Here is a 10,964-nt window from a genome sequence, read left to right on the forward strand (position 1 = left end):
TGCTAGTAAGAGCAACTGAGCTAACCTGTGGAACTGTGCCCTGTGACTGTCCCCAGTGGTGTTGACAGGAAAGAGCCCTTCCATGCCTCAGCTTCCTGACTTGCACATGGGTGACACTAGTTCCGATTGGGTGGGATTGTACTTGGGATGCTGAGTGCCCAGGATCGGTCTGGGCACTTCAGTTTTTGTGGACCCTGGGTTCCTGCTGGGCCTTCAAGTAGGTAAGATGAGAGACTGGTGTTCCTGGACCATGCTTCCCTGGAGGCTGTCTTCATGCTTTGTGCCTCACTGAAGAAGCTTAGAGGGTCTGAGCCGTGAATGGGAGTATTCACTAGGGCCCGCAGACTTGGAGAAAAGCATGCCATGGCCCCAGTCCTTTTCCTATTGTTGAGATGCTGTTATCAGTTCATTTTACCTTTAAAGGTAGTATTCACAAGATAAAAAAAGCAGTGAAATAAATTATTTGGTGAAGTACATTTAGAGATGTGCAGTCTCAAGTGAAAAGTGAAGTTAGAAATGCATTAAAACATTTGCTGATAAATCCCTGTCAGGTAAAGTATGTAAAAGTGACTCCATGAAGAAACGAAAACACTTAGAGCTGGAGGAGGACCGACCGTTCTCAACACAAACAATGCTCTTCCCCCTACCCTGCCGCCCCCGGTGCATCAGTGGCCATTGTTTATGGGTTTTTTGAGCCTTCCTGTCTGTCTGTTCCGGGAATCAGTGAGATGAGGGGCTGAAACTGAACTCTTCTGACTCACTCCTGCAAAAGGACTCTTTCATCTTTGATCACTTTGAAGAGAATCAGAACTGTGTGTGCTGGCTTGTCTGGAAGGCTGGTGTGGGATCTTACGTCCATGGTGGGATTTCTGGTTCTGTTAGACTATCATCTTGATAAGGTGGTGCCTGGCTCCATCTCAGACAGCATCTTCTGTTCTACAGGTGAGTCGTGCTGTGGCCACACCTCCCATCGCTAGTAGCCTTACCCTGTTGTAGGTGGGGCCGCTGAGGTGATGCCCTGAGTGACTGAGAGGGCATGAAGCCTCGTCCTCCCTGGGCAGCCTTTGCCTAGCTTGGGGGTGGGAGGTGACAGTCAAGTGAGGGAGATGGCATGGTCACTGTTCCTTAAGCAGGCAAGCAGCTGGCAGGTACACATGCTGAGGGCCAAAATGGCTTCTTTGCTGGCATGGTGATTGGAACCTGGGGAGAAACAAGGCTTAGAACACAGCCTGTCAGATGCAACAGCTTGAAAACTGGGACCTAGAAGATGTTGGTATGTGCTGAGCTCCAAAAGCTGGGTGGGAGTGCCAGGAGAGGGGAGTCCTCAGGCCAAGGATTCTGAGGCTGGTCTCTGATCTAAGGACCACAATCCTAACCTGGCAAGCCTCAGACTGTTGTGATCTAGAGCCTAGCTGCTCCAGCCCCTCTGGTATGACCTTGGCTGTCCCAGGCCTATCCTCTCAGATCTTACCCTCTACTTCCATTTCTGTTCTTCAAGTTCTGCCATTCCTGGATAGCATAAGCAGGTCATTTCACCCAGTTTTCCTTGGGGATTGATGTGAGCTCTGCTTTGGCTTGCATCTTCTTACATTGTTTTAGCTGTCATCACACAGGTATAAAACGCTACTACCCATCTTTGGTCAAACACTACTATGCACTGAGTGATTGTATTACTTGATTCATTCCCAGCGTGGGCCCCTAGTTTATGGCTGGGACCAGCAGCTTCCGAGAGGGTGCAGAACTACAGAATATCTTCAGCAGTGTGTTACCAGACCTGCTACAAGATGTGCTTGTCAGGTTAGGAGATACAACGCACTACTTAGAGACAAAGGAACCGGTTTCTATGTAACATACTGAAAGCTAATATCAGGGAAAAGGTATGGCCGTGGAAGGGGTAAGAACTCTTCCCTAGCATCTAAGAAGCTCCTGATTAGACCCCCAGGACTGAAGAGAAATTTCACAGATTCTGTCCAATTTTGATTTGTATTAGACATATGAACCTATAAAACTAGAATGCTGATGAGGTACATATGAGAAGAGGCTCAAGGGGTCTTGAGCCTCTTACCCCACTCACCAAGAGCTAGGCCATCCAAATACCTTAGAACTGAATGACACCCCCAGACTGACTAGACCTGGCTTTCAATTCAACAGCTGCACAGTGCACATTCATCTTAGCAGTCCATGAATTTTTCTTCAAAATATTTTAGAATAAAAAGCAATTCTTAGCAAATACAAAAAAATACAACCCATTGAAATAACTCCCTGTATTCAATCAGACCATACATAATACAATGGAGCTGGAACTAAACAGCAAGATACTACAGAAAAGATGCAGACTCAGACAGAACAACACATTGTGGAATTATAAGTGACTCACTGAATTAATAAAAGGGAGAAATAAACAACTTCCTGGAATCTAATGAAAATGAACAACATACCGGAAGATTTGAGATAGCTAAAAGCAATATGAAGAGAAAAGTTTCTATGAGTTTGTACATAAAGAATGGCTCTCAGTCTATGATGTACCTCAAGCTTCTAAAAATAGCCAAAATTGGCAGTTTGGAAAGAATAAATATTAGGTTAGAGATGAATAAAATGGAGACTTAATAAAAGATCAGTGAGGTGGGATATCTGCTTTATTCCCAAATTCTAGCTACCCAGGAAACAACGGAGGGGTCAACTTGGCGAGAAAAGTTCTCAATGTTCCATCTTGATAACCAGTAAAATAGAAACTATACAATTACTTAAGGATTATTACTATTGTTGCTGGCACTGGGATTTGACATGTCACCCCTTTCTATGTCTATGCTGTGTTTGTCCTCTGCTGCATTTGCCAAGGATTAATTTTTAAGTTGTTTTCCAAAGGAGAAAAAACATCTATAACTAATTTGACCAAAAGAAGAAACAAAATTAGTGGTAGAATGCTTGCCTAGTATGCACAAAGACCCAGCTTCAATTCCTCGGTACCACATACATAGACAAAGCCGGAAGTAATGCTGTAGCTCAAGTGGTAGAACCCTAGCCTTGAGAAAGTCCAAGGACAGTGCTCAAGCCCTGAGTTCAAGCACCAGGACTGGCCAAAAATAAAAAAAAGAAAAATAGAATTGAAAGGGACTATTATAGAAAAATGCCAGTGAAATCTAAAGAATCATTGGGAAATACTTGAAATGTGCTGGAAGATCTATAGGCACTGGATAGATTGTTCAATAGGGTTGACTACCAAAATGGAGCACAAACTTAAAACATCTAGAACAAGCAATAAAATCAAAGCAGTAATAGTCTCCTGATACAGAAAAGCTAGGACCAGATGGATTCACTGCAGAATTCTGTTGGACCTTTAAAGAAGAACTAATATCAACACTTCTCAGACTTACATGAAATAGAAAGGAGAGGAACTCTACTGCATCAATTCTGTGAGGCTTGTTTTACATTTGTTCTGAAACCAGACAAGAGACACACAACAAATAGATATTAGATCAAACTTGGTGTCAAAAAGATCCCCCCCTTTTTTTGAGGGGCTTGAACTTGGCCCGGGCAGTTTCCTGGAGCCCTCTTTGTGCTCTAGGTTAACATTCTATGTTTTGAGCCACAGCATCACCTCTGGATTTTTCTGAATAGCAAATTGGAGATAAGTCTCATGGACTTTCCTGCTCTGGCTAGGTTCAAACTACAATCTTCACATCTCAGGCTTCTGGGTAACTAGGATTACAGGCATGAGCCATCAGTGCCTGGCTCAGTAAGAATTATTGGTAGGGGCAGGGAGCATGGCCTAGTGGTAGAATGCTTGCCTAGCATGCATAAATCCTTGAGTTTGATTCCTTGGTACTATATACACAGAAAAATCTGGAAGTGGTGCTGTGGCTCAAGTAGTAGAGCCTTGAGAAAGCTCAAGGACAGTGCCTGGGCACTGAGTTCAGGGCCTGTTAATGCTAAAAAAAAAAATTCTTGATACCCAGATTCAACAACACATTAAAAAGATCATAGACCTTGTATCTCAAGGATGCAAGTGTGGTTTAATATACATACATTGATAATAAATCAGGAACAAAGACATGTCAATGCAGAAAAAGCCTTTGATAAAATTCAACATCTTTTATGACAGAAGATCTGAAAGAAACTAGAAATAGAAGGACTGAACCTGAGCTGAAAAGCTATGACAAACCTATATCCTACATACTAAGTGGAGGGGGAATGAATCATTTCTCCTAAATTCAGGAACAAGGGGTGTCTACTCTTCCCATTCTTAGTGTGACACTAGGAATGCTGTAAGATCCTCCCTGGGGCTCTTGGTGGAGTCTTCTCAAGCTCCTGTCTCTTGTGGGAAAGGAGGTCTTTGCACAGGCCCAGTCCTGTAAGTCAGTGTAGTCCTTGGACATGGATAGCAGGAGACTTAATAGGCTCAGGAGGGACCTCAGGCTGTGTTTCCTTCCCCGAGAGCCATTTCTTGTTCAGTGTGGGATATAGCTCAGGACTGAGTTTGTGGCTTCAAGGAAGGAAGGGAGAGCGATTGCAGCCCTGCTCCTGGCCCAGAATGTGCAGGATAGGCTGATCCTGTGGCGGGCACTTTGAGCAAATGAACTTACGGGTCCTCACGTAGAGCAGGAACAGAAATCAGATGACCCTGTTTGTTAGCGGCACCCTAAAGTGTCCAGAGCTTCTGAGGTTACCGAGTGCTGAGTCCTGGGCTGGAGTATCTTAAGCAACCAGTGAGGCAGCTTATCTCTTCCTAGTCCAGGTCCTTTTTTTTTCTCCTTGTGGGTTAGGGCCTGGGTTCTATCCACGAGCTCTTTTTGTTCAAAGCTATCACTCTACCACTTTGAGCCACAGTGCTGCTTTCCAGTTTTCTGGAGGTTCATTGGAGATAAAGGTTTCATGGACCGTTCCTTTCCTTTCCTTTTTTTTTTTTTTTTTTTTTTTTCCACCTCTAGCAATATATTTATTCTCTTGCTCTCTCAAGTGTGTGAGGACAGCTTCCACAAGGGGGCACCAGAGCATTAGACACAGGCTCCAGCCTGGTGGACAGTTGGGTTTCACCACCAGCTGGCTCTGGATGGCTTCCCAGGGTCTTTCTTTTCTGGGAATCTGAAAAGTCCTGGCTGGTCTCTGCAGCCCAGAGAGCCACTGGGTTTTTTGTTGTGTGTGTATGTGGTGGCGGGGTCATGGGGCTTGAACTCTGGGCCTGGGCCCTGTCCCTGAGCTCTTCACCTCAGGGCTACCACCCTACCCCTGAAGCCACAGCCCCACTTCCCCTATTTTTTAGTGATTAGTTGCAGATAAGGGTCTCACAGTCTTTAGTGCCCTAGCTGGCTTTGAACCATGATCCTCAGATCTCAGCTTCCTGAGTGAGCCACCGAACACGGGTTCACCAGTGGCTTTGCATGGACAAAAGTCCTGTGGGTACCTCCCTGCCTCGAGTGTTCCCAGCACACTATGTCATGTCATCTCTACTTTGTTCCCAGGAAGTCAGAATCCTAATCCTGACGCTGTAAGAAACTGAACTATACAGCCTGGGTCCAAACCAGAGAGAGGCGTCTGACCTCCAAGTCTTTGTTGTGTTTTCTTACAATGTTCTCACAATCTTAGAAGACTAGACACATTGGAGTTTTTATTCGGATCAGATGTTTGCATATATACACACCTACACACATATGTATTTTGCTCAGGTAACAACACATGGGTGACAAAACAAAAAGTGAGAAATCATTTTCTTCCCCAGCCTGACTCATTGTAGGTTCACACAAATTGCATGTGTACTCGTAGAGTTTTAGAATCTGGCAAGAGCTCTAGATTGCTCTCCAGGTGCCAGCTACATCTAGAGTCCATCCATCTACCCACCCACCCACTAACCATTCCCTTAGCCAGCCAGCCAGCCCATCCATCTACTTATTTGTCCATTTATCCACCATCCATCCACCCATCCATCCATTAAGCATCTATCTATCTATCTATCTATCTATCTATCTATCTATCTAATAATAATACTGCCTGCACTGTGGGATTTTAATGAGGATTAAATGCTTTAATGCATTATGGTTCTTAGCAACATACCTGGCATGTTTCTTTGTGTGTCTGTGACTTATTGATATTTTTAGTTCATTCAACAAAATTTGCTAAGCAGTCACATTTCCTGGACACCAGGAATACAGAGAACAAAGCAGGCTCCTCTCTATCTTGAAGGAGAAAGATCCAGAATGTCAGTGCTAGCACAAAGGGCCTTGTGAGAGAGCACAGGTGCCGTGGTATGGTCCAAGAGGACAGGAGGCTGAAGGCCTGAGGTGTGAGCTCCGGGTGGCTGTATGCTGTGAGATGCAGCCTGGGAGTGGGGTGGGGGGAGCTGGTTGGGAATGGGGGATGGCTGCATACGTTACATAAGCCCCCAGCCTGGGAGGCAGGGTACTGTTTTGACAGTTCTATCACTGCCCCCACAAGAATGGGCTCTTTAGCAGCAGAGCTGGGAGGGGAAGGGAACTTCACAGAGCCTGGAAGCTTCTTTCTCCAGGCTCCAGTGCCACTCTGTCACTCTAGTGCAAAAGCCAGCCATTTGTTCTGTACTTCTTCATGCACAGCCTTCTCTGATTCTGAGAGGGATGAGGGGCTGGAGGAAAGCAGAGGGGGGTGGGTGTAGGGGTGGCTGGCTATGTGAGTAGACAGATGGAGGATAAGGAGGGGGAGAGGGAGAGATTCTAGGGGCAGGCCAAGCCCCTGGGTGGTCTCTATTGCATCAGCCTTTGTTGTCTTCCAAAGGATAAAGGCCTAGCTTGTGAGTACCAGGGACATTCATTCTCCTTGATGTGACACAGGAAACTTGACCCTGTAGCTGAGTGGCTCTGGGCAGGATCAAATCTGTGTTACAGATAGACTGAGTGTATGACTCATTCACAGACACACAGCCTGTTTGGGTTTCCACAGGGCCAGCAAACTTTGGATAAAACTGCTTCCTTGTGTGATACAGCGCTGCCTTTTGGGGCCATTTAGTGGGGGAAGTGTCGTCTCCGCACTTCTCACGTCCTTGTCCTTGTTGGTATGTTTATTCCATGTTCTTTATTCTCTGCCCTGCTCCCTCTTCTGTGTGTAGCCAGGCAGGTGACAAATGCTGGCCAAGTGCAGTTTCATGTCAGTAAAGTTTCTGTCAGCAGAGCCCAGGCTGAGCTTACTTGGTGTAAAGGAGCCAACACCCTGGAGTGACTTGAGTTGACTGTCACCTAGCTGAGATCAGTACACTTCTCCACGGTTTATAGGACAAGATCACTGGAAGTCCCGGAAAGCAACTTAAGCCCCTACCCCACCCCAATCAAGAAAGCAAAACCTTCTTTCAGTATCAGTCTCACAGTCCCAGGGGAGCTTTCCGATTGGCTCTTCTTGGGACAGTCATTATCTCTTAGACCAATCACAGTTGCCAGAGAGATGAGCTGCAGTGATCCGTTGGTCATGTCTGGATTACTTCCTATCTTTAGGACCAGGCAGGACAGGGCTTGTCCCCAAAAGTATTATGGGAAAGCTTGGGGTACACATAAAATATTAACTGCCACTGACTCTTGGCCACCATGCCCTGAGTAGGGAGGATCTACTGAAGGACACCATAAAGGACCTTGCTGGCATTGAGCTCTTGGGGCAGGGGATAGCTACAAGAGTCCCAGAGTGCTTGCTCATGGGTGGACATGCCTGCTCCCCACTTACACACTTGGGGCAGGACACAGCACTGCTGTGTGGTAGGGAGGAGGAAACTAAGGGAGGAGCCCCACCGGGGACTGTGGAGGAGGTAGAAACCTGCTCCAGGCTTCCCAAGTGCTGTGTTACTGGCAAGGCCTCTGTCTTAGAGCCTTAGTGCTCATCCTTGCAGGGCAAAGATGACAAGGGCTATCTTGAAGGACCCAAGGGAGGTGGCTCTGTGGAGCAGCACAAGCATGGCAGTGGATGCTGTGGTCTGGCCTTCTTGGGCTCCTCCGGGTGACTATGGATTGAGTCCACAGGGGAGGGAAGAAGGCTGTGGCTGACAGGCCTCTCAGCATCTACAGAACAACTTTTCCGTTGCCATGGTGATAAGACTGTGCGAGTCTGGCTTATTTTGGAACTTGGTCTGCACAGCAGCCGCTTTGTTTCCTGGCCCTCCTGCTGCAACTTTTGTCTGTGGGAATATCCTCTGGTGCCCGGGCACAGTAGTGAGAGTGCAATGTGGCTGAGAGAGAAGATTCCTGACTCCCCCCAGAATTTTCTGTGACCCTCTTGCCAGCCTATCTAATTTGGTTTCTCTGTCATGGGTCGTAACTGAGAACCTGTCTTCCTGAGAGTGGCCCCGTGGTGGAAGCCGGCCAGATCCCTATTCCTTTGTTTACTGTGTTGGTCTTGGGGCTTGGACTCAGGGCCTGGGTGCTGTCCCTGAGCTTTGGTGCTAGTTCTCCACCACTTGAGCCACAGCTCCACTTCTGACTTTTTGGTGCTTATTTGGAGATGAGTCTCAAGGGCATTCCTGCCCAGAATGGATTCGAATTTTGATCCTCAGATCTCAGCCTCCTGAGTTGCTAAGGCCTGAGCTATTAGCACTGGACCAGACTCTTCTTTCTTCTATGTCCTTCACTGAGCAGTGTGGAAATACTAAGATGAAATGGTAGGAAGCACCAGGTACTTGTGGCTGATGCCTAGAATCCTAGTTACTCAGGAGACTGAGATCTGAGGAGCAAAATTTGAAGCCAGACTGGGCAGGAACGTCTGTGAGACTGTTATTCCTGTTAACTTGCAAAAAGAAATGGAGCTGTGGCTCAAGTGGCAGAATTTCAACCTTGAGCAAAAATGCTAAGGAGAGATAGCATTGGGGTCCTGAGTTCAAGTCCTACTCTCTCTCTCTCTCTCTCTCTCTCTCTCTCTCTCTCTCTCTCTCTCTCTCACACACACACACACACACACACACACACACACACACACACGAAGAGAGAAGGAAGAATGATCTGGAATCCCATTCTTCGTCTTCTACAGCCAGTTTTCACATTTCTTTGCAGTCATAACTCACATGCAGGCAGACAGCATTTTACACAGTTGAATCATGGTGCAGAATGGGTTCCTAGCACTTCCTGAACGTCATGTCATGACATGACTTCTGAACTGTTAATAACGGACGTCAGAGACAGCAGGAGGAGAAGCATGCTGTGGCTGCCAGAGGGGCCTGGCCTAGCACATGGCCTCCTGGACTAGGGTGGCAGATGAAGGGGCCCTGGGTGGCCAAGCAGGGAGTGGCTATGCATTGTCCAGGGGGCACCCTGGACTTCAGCTTCCCCATTGTGAACCGGGAGATTCTGTTAATTCCTCCCTGGCACCCCTGGAGGAGTCTGTGACTAGTCCTGCTGCTGCTGTGGGATTAGAGGAGGAGGTGTGGCTTCTGCTCTCAGGGACCTCACAGTCCACTGGGGCCTCAACACCCAGTGTAAGCACAGGACATTACACTCAGAGTGCAGAATCCCTCAGAGCATCCCAGCAAGGCACTCAGCCACGCTTGAACTTGACTTGGCTACAGCAGAGCTCGTGCCTCCAGAGGGTCCGAGGAAGGCAGGAGCTCATCTAGAGAGGAAGGTTGGCTTCCTTTGCCTTGGTATCTCTAGAGTCTAGCACGAGGTGGTCCAGCACTGGGGAGGATATGGTGACAGAGACCCTACTCAGGGACACAGTGGAGACACAGTCTGTGCCCAAGGATAGGGAACACCTGGGGAGACGCAGGAGGAAGGATGCGGCTACTTGGTTCAAAGGCAGGAATGCTCAGGGGAAACAACAGTGACATTGAAATGTTCCTAGCATGGAAGCTAGATTCACTGTGTGTGATGTAGCCCAGGGACAGGTGAGAGAGCAAGGGGATTGGAGAGGGAATACAGCTCAGCTAGCTGGGTGGCACGAGCCCACCAGCACAATGTAGCAGCAATTAGCTCCTTCCTTCTGTCCCTCCCCAATCCCATCCCCTGAGAAGCATGTGGGCTGTGATGCATGGGTTTACTGCCCGCATACTTGACTTCTTAGGCTGGATTTCTTGGGGGAGCAGGTGGCAAGAAGAAGGGATCAGAGACACAGCAGTCTTGGCCAGAGAGCAGCTGCACGGTCTGGTGAAGACTTCTTGGCCCACCCCCCTCTCCCTAGCCCCCACGTCATCACAGATCTGTCCTTCCCAGCCAACCCAGGGAGAGGGCCTCTGGGGCTGGAGTTTGAACTGAGCCATTAATGCAGGGAAGTGCCCAGTGGGTCAGGGGGAAGTTGCTGCTTCCTTCCACGTTTACTGGGAATTTTCTCAGCCTCCTCAATGCTGTCAACCCCACCGATACTTATCCTGACACATGAGACTGGAAGGTAAGGGTGGGGTGGGGGTGGGGGGCTTCCCCTGGGTTCCCCAGGACTACATGCCCGGGATTGCAATCCATCTTTCTCTGGTTACATGACTTGGGAAAGTTACAGACTCTCTGTGCCTCGATTTCCTCTTGTAGAAAGTGGGGATTATTAACGTCTGCATCATCCACGATTGAGGGTGACATGCTGGGAGCCTTGCCCATGGCAAAGGCTGGATTTTCCTTAGCTCTGTCTGTGTCCTACCTAGAGCTGTCTGTTTCTCTGCTCAAGCCCTTGTTGGACCACCTGCGTCTCCCTCTGGACCACAGAAGAAGCCACCTTCTTGGTTCCTTTTGCCCATTTTCTAACAGCAACCAGCCCCCTCTTCCTAAATACCACATCTGAGTCTGTTACTCCTCTGTTCAAGGCCCTTTGAAGTGTTCTGTTCATTCGTTCTCTCACTTCACACAAAAATTCTGCATGCAGGTGGCTATTAATTCCAAAGCCCTTGCTGAAGTTCACATGGGAGAAGACCCAGCAGGGGGCCAGCAGAACCAGGGGTCTCCCTGGGGACCAGGGCTGGCAAGAAGAGTGTCTAAAATCATCAGGTAGAGAATATGTCTTTCTCTGAATCCCACAGCTGCGAGTGTAATGGGACTGAGCCT

General features: G+C 47.9%; 1 protein-coding gene across 1 annotated transcript in view; it reads left to right on the top strand.

Moving 5' to 3' along the window:
* The first annotated feature begins 10,247 nt into the window (after window positions 1-10,247).
* Window positions 10,248-10,964, top strand: part of Rasd2 (RASD family member 2) — a 69,552-nt gene continuing 68,835 nt past the window's right edge. Inside the window, exon 1 of the mRNA XM_090328599.1 lies at window positions 10,248-10,323. The gene's annotated coding sequence lies outside the window, so the exon portion shown is untranslated. The remainder of the gene's footprint in view (window positions 10,324-10,964) is intronic.

This window comes from Megascapheus bottae, chromosome 2 (genome assembly GCF_031878675.1).
Source record: "Megascapheus bottae isolate mThoBot1 chromosome 2, mThoBot2.hap1, whole genome shotgun sequence".
Taxonomy (NCBI): domain Eukaryota; kingdom Metazoa; phylum Chordata; class Mammalia; order Rodentia; family Geomyidae; genus Megascapheus; species Megascapheus bottae.